The 23099-nt window shown below is 41.1% G+C and overlaps 1 pseudogene; it reads left to right on the forward strand.

Annotated features, from left to right (window-relative positions):
* The first annotated feature begins 12265 nt into the window (after window positions 1-12265).
* LOC111343231 (uncharacterized) overlaps window positions 12266-23099 on the forward strand; it is a 33500-nt pseudogene continuing 22666 nt past the window's right edge.

Below are 23099 nucleotides of genomic sequence, written 5' to 3' on the forward strand. Positions count from 1 at the left end.
TTCCGCCTGGCAAATTGTCCAAAATTCACTGCAAAATCCAAGCTCCGTTGAAGGCTTAAAATGAATTCAGTTAACACCAAACTTTACATGTGTTAAGAAAAAGTCTTCCCATTCATTTGTGTTATGTTAATTTTTTCCGTACACAGCTATATTGTGATTTTTTTTGTCCCTAAAGCAACACCCTCAAAAAGTGCTGTACACGGGGCGAAAAATAGGTAAAATTTAATGCGATAAAAGTATACCTGGTACATAATTTTTTAACTTTTTAACTAGGTATTCGGAATAAAATGTCCTTATTCAATACCTGAGTAAAATTTGGTGCTTTGAATCGGAACGCCTCCTTTTGGAAATACCACGAATATTTGTGTCCTGAGCGAGCAGAAGATATGGGTTGTGTAAACAAACGTTAATCTAATTATTCCCTTCCAGGTAGAAAAAGGTTTTGAAATCAACTTTAATTTTGGAAATTTTGGCTGGTATGCCCCAAGATATTAGGCGAAAGGGAAATCATACATTCAGAGTTGCGTGAGAGCAAAGAGAAAATAAAATCAGCGTCGAAAATGTACATATGGTTGTTACATCGATCACATTATGCAAATTACGACCTAAGCTGTAGGAAAACTATGATATCTCTTGCTCAGTTTGTTGAATGACTCTTAAACAATTCAGTGGTTGTTTTTCATATATATAGAGATAATATGTATATATTGATCAATAATTCCTGAGAATGCAGGGGGAGAACAGCATTCTGTACAAGCATTTCAGTGTACCAATGCGAATTATTTCTATTTATCATAACCGACGTCCGATCCAAGCAAACACGCACCACATAAGACCCTAAATGGGCTGTCATAAATATACCAAAGACTGGAAAAAACAAAAACTTCACTCAAGGTCTGATAACCACACGATAATACTTTTACACTTCAATCTCAGATTTACTACAAAGGGCAAAGGATAGTGCGTCAGTATACCCAGTATACTGTGGGAAAGGAAGATTCTCGTGTTTCTCTGAAAGAGGGCTGGGCTGTCAGAGTAATAAAGAAGGCTTACAGATTCAACGAAAAACAAAAGTCGTACCTTCTGTCTAAATTTCGAATAGGGCAGACGACAGGCCACAAGCTTGACGCTGAGGTAGTTGCTCGAGAAACGCGGCGTGCCCGGGGCACCGATGGTGCACGAGTTTTCCAGTCATCGGAATTCCTCACAACTACCCAGATCACCCCTTTCTTCTCAAGACAGCGTGCGTTAGTACGCCAATGAGATGCTGATGATGCTGATATCCGAGCAGCTCAGGAGGAGAGTAATTTTAGCGAGGCAAAGGAGACTGTCAAGTCAATACAACTTGACCATCCCCTGATCAACGATCAGTACGATATTTGTGGAATGACGCTAAAGCACCCTCAAAACGTTTCCAATTACGTTACGTTGCGTGACGTTAAGAATTACCAGGAGAATAAGACCTGTTCTCTTGTATTAAATTACTTTGAAAGTAATAAGGCGCCTTTCTTTATATTCATACTTACAGAAAATGAGTTCTCATTGTAAAAGATAAAAAGTATTTAGATTATCAGTGTGGGATCAAGTCTTAAGTAGCTTCTTTCGAATGTATCTTTTGCATTACTTGAATGTGAGAAGATGGTAATGTAATGTGTACTTCACTTGCAGATTTTTCAGCCCAAAAATGTTTTGGAGAACCTTGTCAAACATCTTGCAAAATTTTTGACCTGTCTCTTTACATTTTACAAGCTATAAGTCACTATAACGGAGACCGAATTTAATTTGGATATTTAACAACTCAATATGGTTAAATTACCTAGTTATTTTTTTACACACTTATCATTTTGCTCGCTCGGGTCACGAACACTTCTGACATTTTCGAAAGGAAGCAATGCGATTCAGAGCATCAAAAATTGCACAGTGAATGGAAATAGCAATGTTTGACGAATATATTGTTAAAAATCCAAAGTGTCAGGTAACAGCTACATTTTTTTCGCGCGAAATATCACCCGTTTTTCAACGCCATTTTGCGTGGTCTGTAAAGATGTTCTTTCAAGGGCTTAAGTAATCCCAAAATCGATGTGCACGAGAAAATTTACTCGCCAGAATTGAATAAGAATAGCTTTCCTTACAACGTGTGAAGTTTTCTGTTGATTGATTTCATTTTAAGCCTCGAGCGGAGCTTGGTTTTCGCAGTTAATTTTTGATTGTGCGACATTTGGAGCCTGAACTCAGGTAACCTGAAACCGCGTTTTCAGATTTTCGTAAATTTATGAAAAGTTAAGAATCGCTGGAACTTAAAAACATGATTTTTGAAAAGGGTTTACTGAAAGGTTTCTCTGGGCGAAATATGAGCAATTCATCAAAATGGTTAAATGAGTCATTCAACAAAATGAGCAAGAGATATCATAGTTTTCCTACAGCTAAGGTAGTAATTTGCATAATGGTGATCGATGTAACAACCGTATGTACATTTCCGACAGTGATTTTATGTTCTCTTTGCTCTCACGCAACTCTGAATGTATGATTTCCCTTTTACCTAATATCTTGTGGCATAACAGCTAAAAATTTCCAAAATTAAAGTTGATTTCAAAACCTTTTTCTACCTGGCAGGGAATAATTAGATCAGCGTTTGTTTACACAACATATATCTTTGCTCGCTCCGGACACAAACATTTGTGGTATTTTCAAAAGGAAGCGTTCCGATTCAAAGCACCAAATTTTACTCAGGTATTGAATAATGACATTTAATTACGAACATCTAGTTAAAAATTTAAAAAATTATGTACCAGGTATACTTTTATCGCGTTACATTTTACCTATTTTTCGCCCCGTGTACAGCACTTTTTGAGGGTGTTGTTTAAGGGACAAAAAAAATCACAATATAGCTGTGTACGGAAAAAATTAACATAACACAAATGAATGGGAAGACTTTTTCTTAAAACATGTGAAGTTTGGTGTTAACTGAATTCATTTTAAGCCTTCAACGAAGCTTGGGTTTTGCAGTGAATTTTGGATAATTTGCCAGACGGAAAACCGCACTTAAACCGCGTTTTCAAATTTTCGCAAATTTCTGAAAAATTAACACTCGTCGGAACTTTTAAACTTGATTTTTGAAAACAGTTTAACAAAGGGTATCGTTGGGCAAAATATGAGCAATTCACCAAAATGGTCGCTGACGGACGATTCTCGATCCCTACAGGCAGCCATTCTTAAGGTGACTTGTAAAAACACTCAGAGGGGGTCAAGCGTAATGGCCATTGACCCCTGACCCAAACCCAGTCTCCTTTGATTGTGAAATTAACCCGGGTCAAAGAGAGAAGGCATTAAAATTCTATTTGAGTGCAAATATTTTGTTTATTGAATCTTTTGTTGAGCCGAATTTCATTTTAGATGTTTTAGCGACCACACACTACCCACCGAGACTAGCTCTGCTATTTGTGGATAGTGCGTCATTATGCTAAATGTCATTTCATGTCTGATTACAATAAAATACTGATTGAAATACTGATTGGAAAAAGCATTTTGATGGCCTTAACGAGGATTTGGATAGGTTTATCTAAATAAGTAAAAGAAGTGAAAACTTACCAAATGACCTAGGTATATCTTACCTTACCTCAACTCAGCTCAGTTTACCTCAGCCAAGAGAATATAACATCTTGCCACTACTGAAGTATGTCTATAATTTTAAGAGGGTTGTACTAAGTGTTGAAAGGTGCTTCTCCTAAATACCAATACTTCATCACACTTAAGTATTCGATGCTTTCTCTCAAATTTTCAGAAATAACTCCAAATAGCAAATGAATTATACATGAAAGAAACTGAAGGAAAAGTTATACCTTTTTCTACCATCCAACATACATACATATACTTCATTTAACCTCGAATTTAGAGTAGCTAAAGATAAGCTAGTACCTTCGAGTTACAAGTATAATTCTAAATACTACTAAAATGTAAAATGTAAAATTGTAACATTCTAAAATTTAACTATGAAAAAGAGTCGTACTGTAGAATCTTACGCTTGAAATTAGGAAAGTCAGACGTCCTAAAAGAATTCGGAAGAGAGTTCCATAGTTTTGAAGCCATATATGAAAAGGAGTGTAGACCATAAGTGCTAGTTTTTGTAGACGATAGAGAAAAAATATATTTCCGCGTAGACTATAGGATACAGACCAGAAACTAAACATATTCCTTAGATAGCTTGGATAGCAGGCAAAAAACAAGCTCGTGTACAATATAATTAAGAAAGTCTGAAGGCGTCTTTTAAATAGAGATTTGGAGTTAACTTTGCTAAGTGGAGAGTCCTATAGAGAATTATAATTCTGCAAGATAAATCTAAGAATTCGCTTGTTTAAAGTATCTATCGTCTCAGTACTACGCTCACCACAAAAGTGCCACACAGACGAACAATAGTTAAAATGTGGCATAATAAAAGCCTTATATAATCTTACTAGAGTATCTTTGGAGATACGTTTACGAAATCTTAGCATTACATTGAACTGGCCATTTATCTTCTTACAAATAGTTGATATATAATTATCAAAACCCAACCTATTGTCAATATTTATTCCAAATATATGTACAGAATCTTTTAATGGAAAAGAGAAGGAGTCGCCTGTTTTTCCCAAGACTATAGCCTGGTGTTTTGTCTCATTTATAATCGTTTCAATCCTGCGATACCACTTATTTCAAATTCTCAGTTCACGGCAAATACAGTTCTCTAGAGCTACTGGGTCGACATTGGAAGAGTATAACTGATGATCGTCCGCATATGTGTGAAGTTTACCTTGCGTAACCGAGTAAAACAAGTCGTTGATGAATATATTAAAAAACACAGGCCCCAAAACACTCCCCCGCGGAACCCCTCTTTTAACACCTTTCCAATTGAAAAAGGTGTCCCCAATCTTGACTCTCTGCTGTCTCCCCGACAAATAATCCTCGAAGAGCGCTGAACTTCTCTCTCCCACACCAGAAGCATTGAGTTTTGCTAAAAGTAGATTGTGTTGAATAACATCGAAAGCCTTAGAAAGATCCATTGAGACTACCGCAACTGATTCCCCTTTATCAAGCGTAGCCATCCAGTCCTCAATTAACTTTAACAACGCCGTCTCGCAACTGTAGAACCTTCTGTAAGAGCTGATGGAATCCGACAGAATCGCTTGATAAAAGTCTCCCTGCTGTGCTACTCGCAGCCTCTCATATATATTTTTGAGTACAGGTAGGACTGTGACAGGCCTATAGTTTTCTTTTTTAAATTCATCACTCTTCTTAAACAGCTGCGTCACCTGCCCCATTTTCCATACACTCAGGTAGCAAACTTGAGCAATTGAGGCATTAAATATATTAGCAATGGGCTCAGCTATCGCAGCCTCCAGTGCTTTGATTAGTCGTGGCGGTATATCATGTCGTGACCACTCGACTTGCTCACATTAACTTCTTTAAGCAATTTTTCAACCTGCACACAGTTGGTACAGTGAAAAGCAAAAGAAAGTGGCGTATTGATGTCTCCATAATGTTCATGAATGGCAAAAAACATATAGAGTAGGACTGCACAGCATGTTCAATTTTTTTCCATTTACCGTTAACGTCACTCTTAATCATTCTACCTGATAAAATAGTGCACGCGCAAGTCTAGCGAGGTTTCAAACGTTTCACGATTGTTAATTCCGTTCCGTCCAGAATGTTTTTGTTCTCCCATGGTTAAAAGAGAAAAAGCTCAGGAAAAGAGTAAAAACTGATCTTCGCGAATAAGCTAGGACTATTCATTATTACTTTTTGCACTAGGAGAAACATTCAGAACATCTATCATTCGTCAATATAACGTGGAAAACAAAGAAATGACAACTACGGAATAAAAGTCACTGTATTATCATAAGGACTGATCTCAAGAAGAAACAAGCTAGTTTCAGACTGAGATGAAACCTATCACCCGAGTGGACCTCTGGAGCTGCCGTGTACATAAAGAACTATTTGAATTGTACTGAAATGCCTTATACATGCAGGTTCAACTTTTTATTAAGTATTATAATAAAGTTCGGATATAACGTTCGCTGTCATTGGTTGAAAGGGCGTAGATAACTTTAAAGGTTTATTCGTCAACTCCAGCCTCCGCTGCACTTTAACGCGCCCCTTGCTCGGCCTCCTCCCATGCTTTTTCACGGGTTGTGCTTTTAAAAGAACAACATGATCAAATGTACTACTGACTAAACGCAGAGCAGGGTCGACGGCATTTGCAATCTATAGCCTTTATGGTACAAAAACAATCGCTCTTAACACACAAGATAGCAAACAGTATAGGGAAAAGGGTTATCTTAGGAACCCAGTTGACATTTTTCATTGTGAATTTGAAGCGCAGAGACATTTGAATCATTTTTGCATGGATATATTCTAAACTGCATTGCTTTTTTTTAGTAGTATTATGGGTAAAACGGAGGATCAAAACGTATTTTGTGACGCCTGTATGGTGTGAGGTGAGTTCTATAGGCTGTTAAGAACTTTCGCATCTCGGTCCAGATATTCTTTTTTTCAGCTTTTAGTAATCTTAAGGGCTTTTAGTAATCTTAAGGGCTTCTGTTCTGTCTTTCAACCTCCCCATTTGCCTAAAGCCATAGGGGGGTCGAGGTGCGGTGCTCTATATCATTTGTTTCCAGGAAACGTTCAAATTTATCGGACACAAACTGTGAACCGTTGTCAGTGTTCAACGACTGTGGTAACCCATGGGTACAGAAAATCTTATCCAAACTCTCAATGACTTTAGTGGATGTCACGGACGTCAGCATGTCCACTTCGAAATATCGGCTATAATAATTAACCACGACCAGTACATATTCCCCCGACGGTAGGGGTACCATTAAGTCTGCGGCTAGGTCAATCCAGGGTTGACTTGGAAACTCTGTATGCCGTAAGGGCTCTGGTGGTGTAGGCAGTCCAACAAGTTGGCAGTCATGGCAGGTCTTACACCGGTTTTCCACTTGTTTATCAATTTCAGCCCACCAAACCTTTGTACGAAGTCTCTGTTTGGTTTTTACCAGCCCCTGATGACCCTCATGTGCTAAGTCTAGTACTCTTTCACGTGGTCTTCGTGGAATTAGCAACCTCGTTACCCTTAATACTAACTTTCCAAGGGAAGAGAATTCATTTCTGACCTGTTTATACTGTGGCGCGGCTTTGTCCCAGTCTCCTGTTGAGATGCACTCTTGTAGTTGTGAAATTTCTGGGTCGGTAATTGATTGTCTCTCAGTTTCTTTGATGGGTATTGCTGCTGGTGCTGATGTTTCTGCCACAAAGCGAATAAATTCCTCACTCAACTCTTCCTTATCAACAAGTCGTGAAAGAGAGTCAGCAATGTTCTGTTTACCTGGTACGTACTGTACCCGAAACCGGTATGGCTGAAGGCGAAGTACCCAACGCTCTATCCGAGTCGAATTGCGGTAACTAGTCGAGTATATAGTTTCTAGAGGCTTGTGGTCTGTCAGCAATATGAACTCCATCCCATACAGGTACATGTGAAACCTCGCGCATCCCCCACACCAGTCCCAATATCTCTCTTCCTGTTTGTGAGTATCTGCGTTCAACTCCTGTTCAGGCACGACTAGCATATGCGATTACTCGCTCTTGTCCCTCCTGGACCTGTGTAAGCATTGCCCCAAGGCCTACCGGGCTTGCATCTGTAATTAGCTTGGTTGCTTCTGCATTTCTGTCTAAATATGCCAATTTTTCTGCCCGTCCCAGCTTACTTTTCGCTTCTTCTGCGTTTGTGGGTTCCTTAGCGCAGACTACTGCGTCAACACGTGACTCTGTTGGGCCGATACCTTTCCTTGATAGCAGATATCCCATGAAGGTGAGTTGTGGCATTCTAAATACACACTTTTCCGGATTGAGGGTCAGTCCTTTGTCACTAATACACTCAATGGTCTTTTGCAACCTGCTGTCATGTTCTTCAACCGTACGACCATGGATTATTATATCATCGTGGATATTGTAGGCATCCTCACATCCAACCAGCACTTGTTGAATGGTGTGCTGTTAAAGCTCCGGAGCAGAACTGATTCCGAACATCAAGCGGTTATACCTATACAACCCCTTGTGAGTAATGAATGTGGTAATAACTCTCGACTGTTGTTCCAATTCAAACTGATGAAATCCCCATTTGAGGTCTAATTTGCTGAACACCTTGCTTCCATTCAGTTGATAGAGTATTTCATCAACTGTGGGAATGGGATGACGTCCCCTTACGATAGCCTCCTTGGCTTTTCTCATGTTTACGCAGAGTCTGATGTCCCCCGAGGGTTTGGGAACCACCACGACCGGGCTTGCCCATGGAGTGGGGCCTTCAACTGGTTCGATAATATCACAGTTCACTAGTTCCTTGAGTTTCGGTTCTATTTTCTCCCTTAACCCATAAGGTGGGGGTCTCAACTTCTGTGCAACAGGTTTAACTGAGGTGTCAACGTGGAGCTTTGCTAGAAAACCCTTAAGTTTTCCCACTCCCTCAAAACACTCAGGAAAATCCCTTAGCTGGTTTTCTTCTTCATGGCATTAATTTCAAGTTTCAGTATTGCCAGCTCCTCTGAGGTCTCCCTGCTAAGTATTGCCCTTGCTTTCTCCTCCACAACAATAAAACACACATGGCAACGTTTATCCTAATAACAAAGTTCAGTTTCAAACTCACCATCAGTAGCAAGTGGCTCATTGGATCCATAAGAATACAGCTTTCTGTTGGATTTTCTTGAAACACATTTCACTTTCTTCTCCTTAAGCGTCTCCCATGTCGCTCTGTCAATAACATTGCAAGTGGAGCCAGAGTCGACTAGAACTCCTTCCAGTCGAACACCTCCTAGCTCAATGTCTACGGTGAGAATATCTCTTCCATTAGACTGTAAGGTGAAGGCGGAATCATCATCTTTGGTGACTTGGCGTATATTTCCTTTCCTGGGTCTATTAGCATCGTCTTCCTTCGTTTTGCAAACTTTGGCAAAATGCCCCACTCTTTTACATTTCATACAAGTAGCCAGTCTTGCCTTGCACTCCGGATCCTTTGCAAAATTTTCAGGCCCTCTGGGCCTTTTGCTTGCGCTATGGTGTTGGTTTGCGCCAGAACGTGCGTCGTGCACGCCACGCCGGCGATTACGGTCTTTCCAAGGCCGGAAGTGCTCTCCAAGTTGGAAAAGGTAGTCGATTTTGAGAAATTGTCCGCCATCCAATTCGTACCAAGAGGCCTCACCTTTAAAGATCCGGACGATAAGGATAGTCTTGTCGAGCGTGGCCTATTGAATATTAATGGTGACGACTGCAGTGTCACAAATTCAGATCGGCCTCATTCTTTAGTCTACATCCATCATTACCCTGCCGAAGGGGATGACGAAATTCTGTGCGACGATTTTCGGCAATTCGGCAAAGTTTTCTTTTGCAAGCACCAATCGTTTATGGGGAGACCTGATCTCCTCACCGGTTCACGCATTCTTACAATGTCTCTCGAGAAGCCCATCCCAGCTGAAGTCACCATCGACGGGTATCCCGTTCGCATCTAGTACCGTGGCATAAAACCGTTTTGTTCAATCTGTAAAGTTAAGGACCATAAAGCAGCCGATTGTCAATATAACGGAAAGTGCATAAGATGTGGTGAAACCGGTCACTGGGCTCACAACTGCCCTTCCCGTCACAATGGTAATGCCTGGGGGCCTGTGCCCTCAGGAGCCAGTGCTTCTCCCCCGACGGCTGATTTCCCGCCAATTTCGGCTGGGAATGCGGCCACCCCCTCGGTTAATGCAGTGAGGGCTCCCATTCCCTCAATTACTATTGAGGACAATGCTGTTGTCGAAGATCTAACTATTAGTGAAACGGTCATCACCGTCATTAATGAAGCCAATAGTGAAGCAAACAACGAAGTTAATAATGAAGTAAATAATGAAGTACGTAATGAAGTAGATATTGAAGTAAGTAATGAAGTAAGTACCGAATGTATTAGTAAACAACTTGATGCCTCAGTTAAAGAAGTTAATAGTAATCCTGGTCAAAGTACCAGTCAACTAATTAATGAAAGCAATAGTACTATAGTGGAAAATAACGATTAAGATATTACTGAATTTAGTTCACATGACTCTACCTCTGTTCAGGGCTCTGAGTCCCCAGTTATCTCTGAGTTCCCCTCCCCCTTGCGCGGAGTGTGTCTTCCGACAATTTCCAAACCGTCACCAGAGGGCGTCCTGGTAAAGCTCCTAAGCGAGGGATGATCCCGACCTCCGCTCAGTTGTCCAGTGCCACTTCTAAGCGGTCCAAGGCCGTGTCCAATCTTCCCAAAAGGAAGGGAAAGCCTTAGCCCTGGCATCCATGGAGGTCTTTCACCTTTTCCTCATGACTCTAACGGTAATTACGTTGAATGCCAAAGGTATTAGAGACCGGCCCAAGCGCGAAGGTATTGTGCAGTGGTTGCGATCTCTCCATGTCAATGTGAATTTGGTCTGTCTTCAGGAAACATATTGCATATCTGCCAGGAGTGCTCATCTTGGTTCCTGTCTTCTGGTTTTGGCTCTGTGTGTTCGCCTGGTTCTATCCATTCTTGTGGGTGCATAATCCTCTTTCGCCCCACCCTATCTTTAGTCAATTCTTGGTGTGACACTAATGGTCGTCTTCTTCAATGTGAATTCTCTTTCCTGTCCAAGTCCTTCCGTGTGGTTTGTTTGTACGCGCCGAATCGCAATCCTGCACGAGACCTTTTTTTGGACAATATCCACCCCCGAGTGGACCCTACTGTCCCCACAATCTTGTGTGGTGATTTTAATCCCGTGTTTGATCGTGTTTTGGATAGGCGGGGATTCGATCCTTCTGATCAGTCCCAGGAGAGCTCAGTTTCTCTCCAAAGCTTGTTCAATGCTTGTTGTGTATTGGACATTTTTCGTTATCTACATCCACTGACCCCTGGGCTTACCTGGACGAAATGGAATGGTTCCTTGACTTCTCGCATAGACTTGATAGGCATCCCCCTTTCCTGGGTGCCATCTGTCATGTCGTGTTCTGTGCTCCCCTGCCCTTTTTCTGATCATTGTGGGGTTATTACCTCGCTCTCAATCCCCGATTCCATTCCTCCCGGCCCTGGCTTATGGAAATTCAACACGGCCATCCCGAAAGAAGCAGAGTACGTCAAGCTGGTTTCAGACTTTGGCTATCTTGGCAGGTGTCTAGAAGGGCCTTCTCCTCTATCCAGAAATGGTGGGATGACGGCAAAAGCCGCTTAAAAGGGTTAACCATCAACTACTGTCAGGCAAGAACCTCTGCTAAAAAACGCAACCGGGATATGCTTGTCCAAGTCATCGATCACTTGAAGGCCAAAATGGACACTGGAATGGTTTCAGTTGTTGCACCTTATCAGTCGGCCCTTGCAGCACTTGCGGCCTTGGACCGTGAAACAGCCCAAGGTGCCCAGGTTCGATCTCGAGTCAGGTGGGTGGAGGAGGGGGAACTCTCCACGGCATACTTTTTCCGTCTTGAAAAGAAGCGTGGGGTGGATCTTTGGACCCCTGCATCGAGGACGAGCGGAGGCTCCATTGTCTCCTCTCCAGAGGACTTGTGTGTTACTCTCAATTCCTTTTACTCTGATCTGTTCTCTGCTGCTCCGACTGGCCCCCTGGCCCAAGCTTCCCTATTAACCAACCTTTCGTCTTCCCTTTCTTTGGACCAGGCTCGTGTGTGCGAGGGCCTCCTCACTGCGGAGGAGTGCTCTGAGGCTCTTAAAGGGTTGGCAAAGAACAAAGCCCCTGGTGTCGATGGGTTCCTGGCCGAGTTCTATCTCAGGTTCTGGGATGTTCTCGGTCGGGCTCTAGTTTCGGTCCTCAACGCCTGTTTACATTCTTGTTCTCTTCCCTTTTCTCTGCCTAGAGGGGTCATAAAACTAGCTTTTAAGAAGGGTGACTGCCTAGATCCACGAAACTGGCGGCCAATCACCCTCCTAAATGTAGATTATAAAATAGCGTCTCGAGCCATTGCTGGTCGGCTCTTGAAGGTAATCCATTTGGTAGTATGTAAGGATCAGACTTGTGGCGTACCCGGCAGGTTTATTGGCGAAAACGTTGCCCTCGTCCGCGACGTTGTATATTATACCATGTCCACTGGGATTCCTGCAGCTATCTTGTCCTTAGACCAGGAAAAGGCCTTTGATCGGGTCGATTGGGGTTCATGACAGCCACTCTCTCCGCTATGGGCTTCGGTCCCTCCTTTATTGCCTGGGTTCCTTTGTTCTACCATCGGGTTCAGAGCACCGTAAACGTCAATGGTTACCTTTCCCCCTTCTTTGGCCTTTCGTGGGGTGTTCGACAGGGGTGTCCCCTGTCCCCATTACTTTACGTTCACGGCAGCCAATATCCGTGCTGATCCGCGAATTTCTGGCCTTTCCTTACCTGGTTACCCTCCACTATCACCTATCTCCCAGTATGTGGACGACATCTTGCTCGTTCTGTCATCTGACGAAGCTATAAAGGCCGTTTTCGAAGTGTACGCCCTTTCTGAGTTGGCCTCTGGTGCAAAGCTGAACCAGGGAAAGTGTAAGGGTCTTTGTTTGGGCCAATGGGTTGGTCGGACTGACCACCCAGTTGACCTAGACTGGTCACCCTCTAAGCTGAAGATCTTGGGTGTTTTTGTTGGACATGGGAACTTGGAAGAGGCGAATTGGCGTCCTCGTATCGATGCGGTGGATCGTGTTCTCAAATATTGGCGCTCTCGTTCTTTGTCCTTTCGCGGCAAGGCCCTGGTGATCAATGCTCTTGCCCTCGCTCGGGTCTGGTATGTGGTATCCCTCGTCCACATGCCCGTCTGGGCGGGGAGAGAGCTGTCTCGTTTAGTTTTTTTCTTTTTTCTGGTCCGGCAAGCGGGAGCTTGTGGCCCGCTCTGCCGTGATCCAGCCTCCCCTCTTTGGTAGTTTCTCTGTGGTAGATGTTCGTTACAAAGTGTGGCTCTCCTTGGCCAGTGGGTGAGGAGGCTCACCTCCTCCCCGTCTGAATAGTATACTTTCTTTTCTTTTTGGTGTCATTCTGCTTTTGGTGTGCCCCCTCCGGTTGTGTTTTCCCGTCCCTTCTCCTCTGATCCCAGAGTCTTGCCGCCCTTTTATCATTCCTTGGTTCTGGCTTGGCGTGGTTTCAATGGGTCTTTTTCCGTGTCCAAAAACTGCCTTGTCTTCGGCTCTTCCTGTCCGCTTGTCTGCACCCCTGTTACTGACATGTCCACAAAACCCTGCTACCTCTACTTGCTATCTGAGAACATTGTCCTGCCGCACTGCGTCGATAAATTTAGTTTTACTTTTCCTTCTCTGGATTGGTCAGCCACGTGGCGCTCCCTGACCTTCCTCGATCTTGATCGCACGGTTATCGATCTAAACTGGAAAATCGCTCATGGCGTCTTGTACACCGCCCAGCGTCTGGTTTCTTTCGGGTTGTCAGTCTCCTCCCCTGTTTCTGTGGTGCTCCAGTGGAGTCCATGGAACATCTGTTTTTCTACTGTCCTCTCGCCCATAGTGTTCTTTCCTGGCTTCAGTCTCTTATGTTCTGTTTCTCCCTTATGTGTCCTGTCCTCATGGTTCGTCACGTTTTCCTCGGCTTTAACTCTGATGAGTTGGTAGCCACCCCCCCGTATCTTTGTGTATCTCCTAAACTTGTCCAAATTCTGTATCTAGCAATCCCGAAACGACTTCCGCTTCCGCAACACCCGTCCCGGCGCTGTGGCGGTCCTGGCTAATATCCTGTCCCGTCTGAAGTTTCACCTTCCCATCTTCTTCAAACGTTTTAAGTCAGACAGGCGCCGGCGCTTCTTCTATCGGCAGTGGGGCGCCCGTGGCATTGTCGCTTCTGTCGTCAATAGCTCACCTGTGTTCTCTTCTTCACTCGCCTACTGTGTCCTGTTCTATGTATGTTTTGTTTTTTTCGTGGGCCACCCCTTGGCTGGCTAGGGGCTATTATTATTGTTTGGTTTTTTGTGTGCCACCCCGTTGCTGGCTCGGGGCTATTATTATTGAGTGAGTGTGTTATTTTTCGAGTGAGCGTGTTAATTTTTAGTTGAGGTGGGGTTCGATTCCCCAACGAAGCTGGTGTCTGGTGACCCTCAGTTTGTGGTGGACCCAACCCTAGGGCCTTGCACTTCCGCCTTGGGTTGGATCAGACAGTTCGGTCGGCAGGCATTGCACCGCCCTCACTGGAGCTTGACCGTCCACCTCAAATATAAAAAACCTAACGTAGATTATGGTATAAACGATATTCAATCCTTGGTGGCCATTTTCTGAGAACAAATTACCATGCAATACTGTAACCTTCATCAGAAAATAAGGAAGAGATATTATGGAAGTATTGTTTAGCAGATCACTTTATTTTTATTTTATTTTTTTTTTTGGTACTCGGGAAAATAATTTTTTGAAAACCTCGCTTACTCGTTCCTTTGGAATTTCATAAAAGATCGCTATAATAACCCTTTCCATGACAAGAACGTGGCCATCACTTGTTCTACAGTCTCTGGGAATTTGTGTAACATTATTGACGCTTGAACAGGCAAAGCGTCGTACTACTAAAACATCAGAGTGTACCTTCCAAAAAGAGCTGGAAACCGTAACCAGCCAAATTTTTAAAAAAAGTTTATTTTGCCGCTCTATTGTCTTGTTAAGTCGTTCAATCAGATTGCTGCCACTTTCTTGCGCACGAACACTCCCTAACAACCTGTGATATTTGCTCTATCAATGGCTTTTTCCTCCTATGTCTAATGTGATCCATGTTTAACACAAATTTCCTTCAACATGCCAACCATAAGGTGGCTAATTTGTTTGCGTTCACCAGATAGCAAATGTTGCGTGAAAGGGAAATGATAGGGTGACGTAAAGTAACTTCGTTGTGAACAGCCTCGTGAAGCTGTGAATGTAAGGATTCAGCCTCAACTGCATTCTGCTTCTCATCATCGTCGCTTTCCGTTTTTCGGCTTCTGTCGGCGAAGCCGCAAATTTTGATGGCCAAGCGAGAGAAGAAGCCGGAGATCTGCTGAGATGAATGAACACCTTTTCCAAGAAAAAGGCAAACTCCCGATTCACTCCTAACTTTTCGCATATCCTGCGAAACCTGTTTACGGTCGGCCCCAAAACCAATGGGGCCAAGGTAACCATATTTCAAAATATCCGCCCTTTGAGTCTTTTTAATAGGAGGGTGACCTGGACACCCCAACAATGAAAACGTACAAGCCATACTTGAGAAAAGCTGATTGTCTTAAGGACGCAATGTTATAAGAAATTTTCTGAAAAGCTCTCAGAGAAAATTGAAATTGACAGCTCCAGAATTAAGGCTTCACAATGTCACGCAAGCAAACAAAAAGAACTATTACTGGAGTGGATACGTACGATTACGTTCAGATAAACATTGGAGACATAACTAAACGAATAAAACTTGGACGAATCCTACTTTTTAAAATATTAATAAGGTTTAACTCAGCGAACTTCCTCATTCTAGTGATACTGATCTTTGGACAAGCGTGCCGACAGTCTGCCGACGGACACATTATATTTATTCGCTCCGACGAAGGGCTAACGCTCGAAACGTCAGCTTTTGTAATGGTTTCGGTGGCCAATTTACCATTTCAACTTTGTTGATATATCCAAATTATTACATTATATTTACACAGGTTGTTTCACACGCTGCATAATCTAAACTATTTTCATAGATTGTACATTCTGAAATGTAAAACTAACAACTGAAATGCCCAAAGTGGATTTGCAACCGAAACCGAAGATATCAACAAAACGCAACTTTTTGGTACAGTAGTTCATGTGTTGAAATTGAGAAGCAAAAATTTCCCAGTTTACCACCAATTTCATTAATTTTCTAGATAAGAAACAGAAACCAAGTCTTATCTTAAGTTAGCTTATCATAAGTTAGCTTATCATGTTTTAACTTCAAAAGTACTTTTCGACTTGCGATCAATTGTTTCTTCGTGGTCAAGTTAGTTGAAACTTCAATATGGCGGCTGCAGCAAATCTCGAAAATAAGCAAACTTCAAACAAGGATTACCGCAGAACCAAAAACTGTCCCAAAAAATTGAAAGCATATCTTTGAACGTCTATCCTTAAACTGTATCTGCAATATAGTTGTTGGGTCCTTCTTGGCGTAACGACAAGCGTTTTGGGCAGTTGTTTTAGGGTGCCATAGAGCTTTTAAAAAAAGAGCCGCAAGTTGTCTTCGAGGAAAATTCATAAAATATTTATAACTGGAGCATATCTGCTTTTCATGTCATCAATGAATTGTTCAAGGCCCTAACTATAATGTTATGGCAAAGAAAAATCCACAGATAATTTTCGACTTACGCTGGCAAGCTATGGATATGACAGAATCTCGATATTTCGAATATCGAAATTTGGCTCGATTCGCAGTCAACCGTTTTTATTTAATCACGTTAAAAAAAAAAGAGTTTTGAACAAACTAACCCTGTTGTGATTACTTTGTTACAAGGGTCTATCAATATGAGCGAAATCGATTTTTTTGGTTGTGTCCGCGATTTTGATGATCATATCTGAATTTTACTGACAGTGCCTCTTAAAGACTCAGTGACTCCACCTGCAAGCTGATTGATATGACTGTTCCATCAGGTAGAAACATCGCTCTGAAGGAAATGGAAAAGAAAAGCAAATACAAAGACCTACAACTAGAAATACAGAAGAAGTGGCATATTAAAACTGTAGTGATCCCTGTGGTTGTTGGTGCGCTTAGTACAGTAAAGAAGGGGATGGTGGAAAAGATAAAGAAAGTATCAGAAGCAGCTACTGTGGCAGAGATTTAAAAGATCTGCATGCTGGGATCTGCGCGAATCCTCAGAAAGGTGCTTAGTGTGTGAACAGAATGATTGACTTGAGTGACTGATGCCCTAAGTGCATGGTTTGCGCCCGCCTGATGCTCAAAAAGAACATCAGCAAAGAGTGATAGAAGAAATACTACTACTACTACTGCTACTACTAATAATAACAATAACAATCACAATAATAATACTAATAATTGATAATAATAACGACTAGTTTTAACTGAGTAGTTTTAACTAGTTTTAACTAAATTTTCAAACCATTCCATGAAATAAAATTTTGCTACCCTCGTGTTTAATAATAATTTTCACTGGATCTCGGATCGGGACGATAAATGGAGGTCCCGTCTCACAAGCTCTTATATGTGATTTAAATTTGTGGGACGTTAAAGAACCCACACACTCCTCGAAAAGAGTAGTGCACGTAGTGCCCGGTGTTGTGGTCTATCTTTGTGCAGTGTCCATCCAGGGTGAATTGGATAGCACAACCGCTAAAGGTTCGGTTGTGCTAATGCCACCCATTCCACCACACAGGAGAACTGCTGGTTTCGTGTCAGATGACGGCTGTTGAATATGAACACAACTCATATATTGCGTGTCTGAAGATGACGGTGGCACTGCGGTATTCTAGTTCACGAGGATAGAATGTTTCCATTAATAAGGAATCATAGCAACTATTCAGTCTGGTAGACCTTACAATCCACATGTATAAGAATAAAATTTGGTGCTCCTTGCCGAGAATTTCTAAATTTCCCTTCCGCAATTGGTATTGAGCTAAGTAATGGAACCCAGCGTGACATCTCTGCACTCTACAATCAACTTTCTCATCAACTGATCATGATAGCAATGAACAGTAACGAAGGAGCGATCAATCAAAGGAGTCCAGTGTTTACTAAGTTAGTGCAGAATCAATAGGCCTTGTCAGAGCAAACGATTACCTTGTCAGAGCAAATAACACACAGCAAGGTTTCGTAATTTATTTATTTATTGATTTATTTATTTATCAACAATATTTTAGCAGAGATGCCCATTTCAGCATATGCTGGTTTAAATGGGGCTCTGCATAAAACAAGTTACAATACAATTACATATGATACAATATAAAACAAATGTATAAGATCATAACGAGAATATTTACAAGTAAGTTAATTAACTAGGAGTTATTCTAAAATAAGCTTTAAGTGACTGTTTTAAGTACAAAAGATTCTCAGAATAACGTATTTTGGATGGTAGAGAGTTTCAAGTATTTGCTCCATTATACCGGAAAGAAGACTGGTATTTTGCCGTTTTTGCTAGAGGTAAACGAATCAGATCTTTTTTCCTGGTATTATAATTATGGAAGGCTCTAGAGAATTTGAATTCGTGTAGCAAGTATTCTGGGGCTAGATTGTTAAGGCACTTATAGACTAACTGATTCGCGCTTTCGATGTGAAGCGTTAATGTAGCTTTGAAGGTTACAGATGTATGGTGACCCGTTTATTTTCGTACTAGTTGCCAGAGGAAGCAAGTCAAAAATTCGTAGGGCATTCCATACATCTTATAGATCTTTACGTGATCTCTGGCTGACCGTTATGTTCAATATTGGATTCGTTGCGTCTTTGAATAAAAGGGGGGGTTGGTCCCCAATCAATCAATCAATCAATCAATCAATCAATCAATCAATCAATCAATCAAAGTTTATTGTCTAACGTGAGGCATGGTTGCCCAATTGCCCGAGCCAGAGGCTCACATATAAAACGGTAGACAATAAATGAACTATAATTAAAGGTATGTTATTAGAAGTACTTAAAACTTTATAGGTAAAAATATAGTTATTAGAGTATGAATGATAATTGTAAATTTGTAGGTGATTAATATTGATAGTTAAAAGAGTCTAAATATTATGTTCAGCGAAAAATATTGCAGCAGATGAATATGAATAAAAATGACAATGTATGTGTATGTACAATAAAAGTCAAATACATGTATTACATTTACAGATTGGTCCTAGAGTGCTAAAATCGAAAGTCTTAAGTTTACTACAGAAATAGCTAAGCTTAGATGCTGTTTTAATTTCTCTAGGTAAACTGTTCCAAAGGTGACTAGCTTTATATGTAAAGAAATTATAATACGATCTATTATTATACCCTGGTTGCACTAGATTTACACCTTTATTTCTTAAACTATATCTAGATTCCCGCAATTGAAAAATTCCGACCGTTCCATTTCATACATTTAAAAAGTAAAACCAAGGAAATATAAAATCCTCTATGTTATAGAGTTTTCATGTTGCCTTTAGCTAAGATTGTATTGTAGTCAACATTATTGCCGAGATTAAGCAAAGTTTTGAGTGCGTACTTATTGACAGACTCCAGTTTAGAGCTCAGTGTTTTATTTATTCCAAGCAATAGCGGACTACAGTACTCCAGGTGAGGAAGTATGTAAGCCTTATAGTGATAGGGAGACATCTACAGGCATAAGTTTTTTGAGTCTCCTAAGGGCACCAATCTTGGCATAGACCTTTTTTATGACACTCTGAATGTGATCAGCAAATGTTAACTTGTCGTCAATTGTGACCCCAAGGATTTTGAGTGAGTCAGATAACTCGACTGTAGAGTCACCAATGATAAATTGAAGGTCGTAAGTAATATCTCCAATCATCACAGCTTAGGACTTTATGTTGTTGACCATAAGATGATTTCGAGAAAGCCAAGACAGGAGGATGTCAATATCATGGTTCAGGGAAATTTCCAAGAAAGTGATATCGTGATGAGATCGATAAGTTGTTGTATCATCGGCATATAGACGCAAGGAAGCGATCTGGCCAGCAAAGTTTAAGTCATTCATATATATATTACAAAACAAGGGACCGAGAAGACTACCTTGAGGCACACCACATTGAACGGGAAGCCAATCAGAGAATTAGCAGTTAAATTTAACTCTTTGCTGTCGCTCGTTGTCCCAGACTCCCTGGGACAACGCTCTGGCGCCAAAATTATTATACACTAAGTGCAAATCACTAACACTGTTTCTCTCTGACACAAAGTTCACTGATACATTTTACTATTCTCGGGATTGACAACTTCAAAATATATTAGAAGGTTGATCACCACCTTCCGTTGCTTTTACCTCATCTGCGGGGCAATGGTCTCCTTCCATTTTTTTTAGTGCTGATGCGCTCTGCCGACCGCTGATCAGTCTCTCGAAGATAACCATTGGGTCTCCCATCAGAGCTACCATTGCAACGGGACCAGTCAGCTCGGGTACTTTACCTAATCTGAAAGGAATAAGGTTATTCTTTATCAGTGTCAAATCACGACTTCGTTTTCACAGTGTCGTCAGATCATACCGTTTTTATAACAAAAGCCTGTCTTTAAAGTTAAATAAGTGACTTAGTTTATTGTTTTCTGTAGGAATCTCATAAATGAATTAGTACTTCGAATAACTTCCTGGCAGTATTGTTGTGCCGTTCGCAGCAACGTCAGGCGTTTCCTATTGACATTCTTTATCCATTTGTTTGCTTGTCTCTCTCTCTCTAAATTTCTGCATTCTTGTCTGACCTTCTCAGCTGTTAGAGAACATGCACACGAATAGCTTTATGGGTACGAAGAACGAACCACTTTGATCTTCATTTTCGTAAACGCATCTCCACCATAAATGACGAGAAGATTCAAATGAAATGCATATTTATCAATGGCAAAAGGAAGTCAAATAAATGAAATCATTCTGCTAATCTTTTTACCTCCTGACATTAAGGTAATTGATATATTCCACTCACTTGCCAGGATGAATGACGCCAATCTTTAAAGACCTGAATAGCCCATTTGTGAAAAAGCCGAGAAAGTCGCTTTCATGTCTACTGATATTAGCAACGGTTTAATCTAAATCGATGCAACGAGGTTTCCATCCCAAAAAAGTTTCAGAAAGGCATTAAATTATTCACATTTTCAAGCCTTGCAACATATTATTCCCGCCCTCCAAAAAATATCGAGTAGCCACAAGCAAAATGCATGAAATTGTTTTAGAAAGTCCTCGTAAGGTGTTGCTGTCGAGGGTTTGATATCTCTGTGGCATATGGATTTCCCCGTCCGCAGGTAGGTTTAAGGTTTTGCGCAAAGCAAGTTAGCGAGCAGGCTGCAAGGAATCTAGCACTAATAATGAGGGTCCTTCATTGTCAGTGCAAGACCACTTGCACTTGGATCGCATTATATTATTAGTGCCACCTTAATGTTGCTGCGCTTTCTGTTCGCATTTTTCCCCTGTTCTAATAAGTAAAAAAGTCGCGATCTGATGCTCTAGCCTGGCGAATGATATAGATGTGAAAAACTAAATTAAGCACCAGTGAAATTTCGGTTGAGCTTTGCCCCAAAAGCATAAGATGTTCATGTTCATTTCTCTCGTTATAGTGACATAAGTACTTCATAAAAGAAAACATATGAAGAAATAGGTCATGTATGATCTCAACATTGTCCTAGGATTTCCTAACGATTAAGTCTTTCATGTTTACAAATCATGGTTGCGTTGCTTGCCGTCACCTTTTTTCAAAACTAGAGACCATTTTGTTAGAATGGCCCTTTTAAATTAATTTCTAAAGTAGTTTGTACAGATTTGTTCAGTTCATGCTTTAACCGCCTCCCGGTTAGCTCAATGGATAGAGCGCTGGACTGTTGTGCGGGAGGTCGAGGGTTCGAGCCCCGGCCGGACCAACACTCAGGGTCTTAAAATAATTGAGAAGAATTTGCTACCTTTCTATAACACCAAGAAATGGTTAGATATTCTAGTCTTCTCGGATAGGGACGAATAAATGGAGGTCCCGTCTCCTGCAAGGTTGGGGTAGGAGACGTTAATCTCCCACACACGAGATGACTGTGTGTTAAGGACATTAGCCAGAAGACTCATTTTTTGATTGATTATTAATTAGTTCACTAATTTAAGAATGATCTTAGATAGCCACGTAGTTACAATGCTTATCTGTTTTTCTGTATTTCTATCGGTTTTGTAATCGGACCTTTCAGCATCACCACGTGCATATAAAAGGCAAGTTTAGTGTCCCTTTAATCAGTTCTTCGTAAGTTTTGAATAGCTTTGGTAAACTTTCGCCCTTTCGTTTTCTCAACCTCTGGCACATGCGGGACCGATATGTGAGTATCTTTGTAACTTTGTTGTTTCCTTTCCAGTCTTTTCAGTATTGGGCGACAATATACAAACAAATATTGCAATGAACTGTATAGATTGAAGATTTAAAGGCCAAATTCGTGCCAATTTGCGAGTAAGTGAACGCCCATCATTTAGATAGAACAACGGGCTGTTTATCAGTCATCAAAACTCTTTTAATTTGTTTCCAAACTTTTGCTCTGTTTTACTTGTATTGTTAATCTCGTTATAGACTTTAGAGCCCAGTATTTGACATGCGATTCTTTGATCATGTACTCCGCGGCTTTTCGTTAGATTGATAGAACTTCGTTGTATTGTTGTTTCAGCCAGATCGATCGATCGTTCGATAGATTGATTGACTGTGAGAATAATCGTTATTTTCGTCATTGATTGTGGTTCGTGGTCGATTGCCTTTCAAGAAAAAAGATTCATGCAAACAGTCAACTTTGGTTTGTCATTTCGATCAGTAAAATAGTCCCAAACACCGCGTTTTGGAGCGACACGCCCTTGAACTTGAGAATTTAGATTTTGGTCGCCGTAAACGCTACACTGTGTGATGGATGTCCTCCCCTGGGGTGGGATGGATGGGATATTGGGCGCACTTAATACTTAATTTGGAGCCTCGCTCTGTTGTGCGACCCTCACCACACTCTGGTGAAAGTGATTAATTAAAATTAAATAAAAAATTAAATAAATAAATAAATGTCAATTGTTTATACCAAGTATTTATTCCACATCACTCTACTTTAGGACTGCAAAATACACGAAATATGATGATTTGGTTTGATGTTTCGCGCATTGGTGTTTACACAATAAATAGAACATTCCATCGGCGCTTGAAGATAAGAAATATGTCCTCCCGTTTTGTAAAGTCTTATATTCGTTCGCCACACTCGTTCATGAAATATTTCCAGTTTTGAACGATCAAAAATAAGCTTCGCATGTCCGCACATTCGTGTAATAAACTCTACAAATTTTTGTCATATTAAGGTACTCACTTTTGATTGATGTACAACTGATCCACCTCCAAGCTTAACAATCTGAATACCAGTCATTGGGAAGTTGACATCCTCCACATCCGTCTTAGAAAGTGTTATTGAACGGAAGATAGATAGATTATAGCTTTGGAGTTTTTATCAATTTAACCTCGGATGTAAGTG

This window comes from Stylophora pistillata, chromosome 14 (genome assembly GCF_964205215.1).
Source record: "Stylophora pistillata chromosome 14, jaStyPist1.2, whole genome shotgun sequence".
Taxonomy (NCBI): Eukaryota; Metazoa; Cnidaria; class Anthozoa; order Scleractinia; family Pocilloporidae; genus Stylophora; species Stylophora pistillata.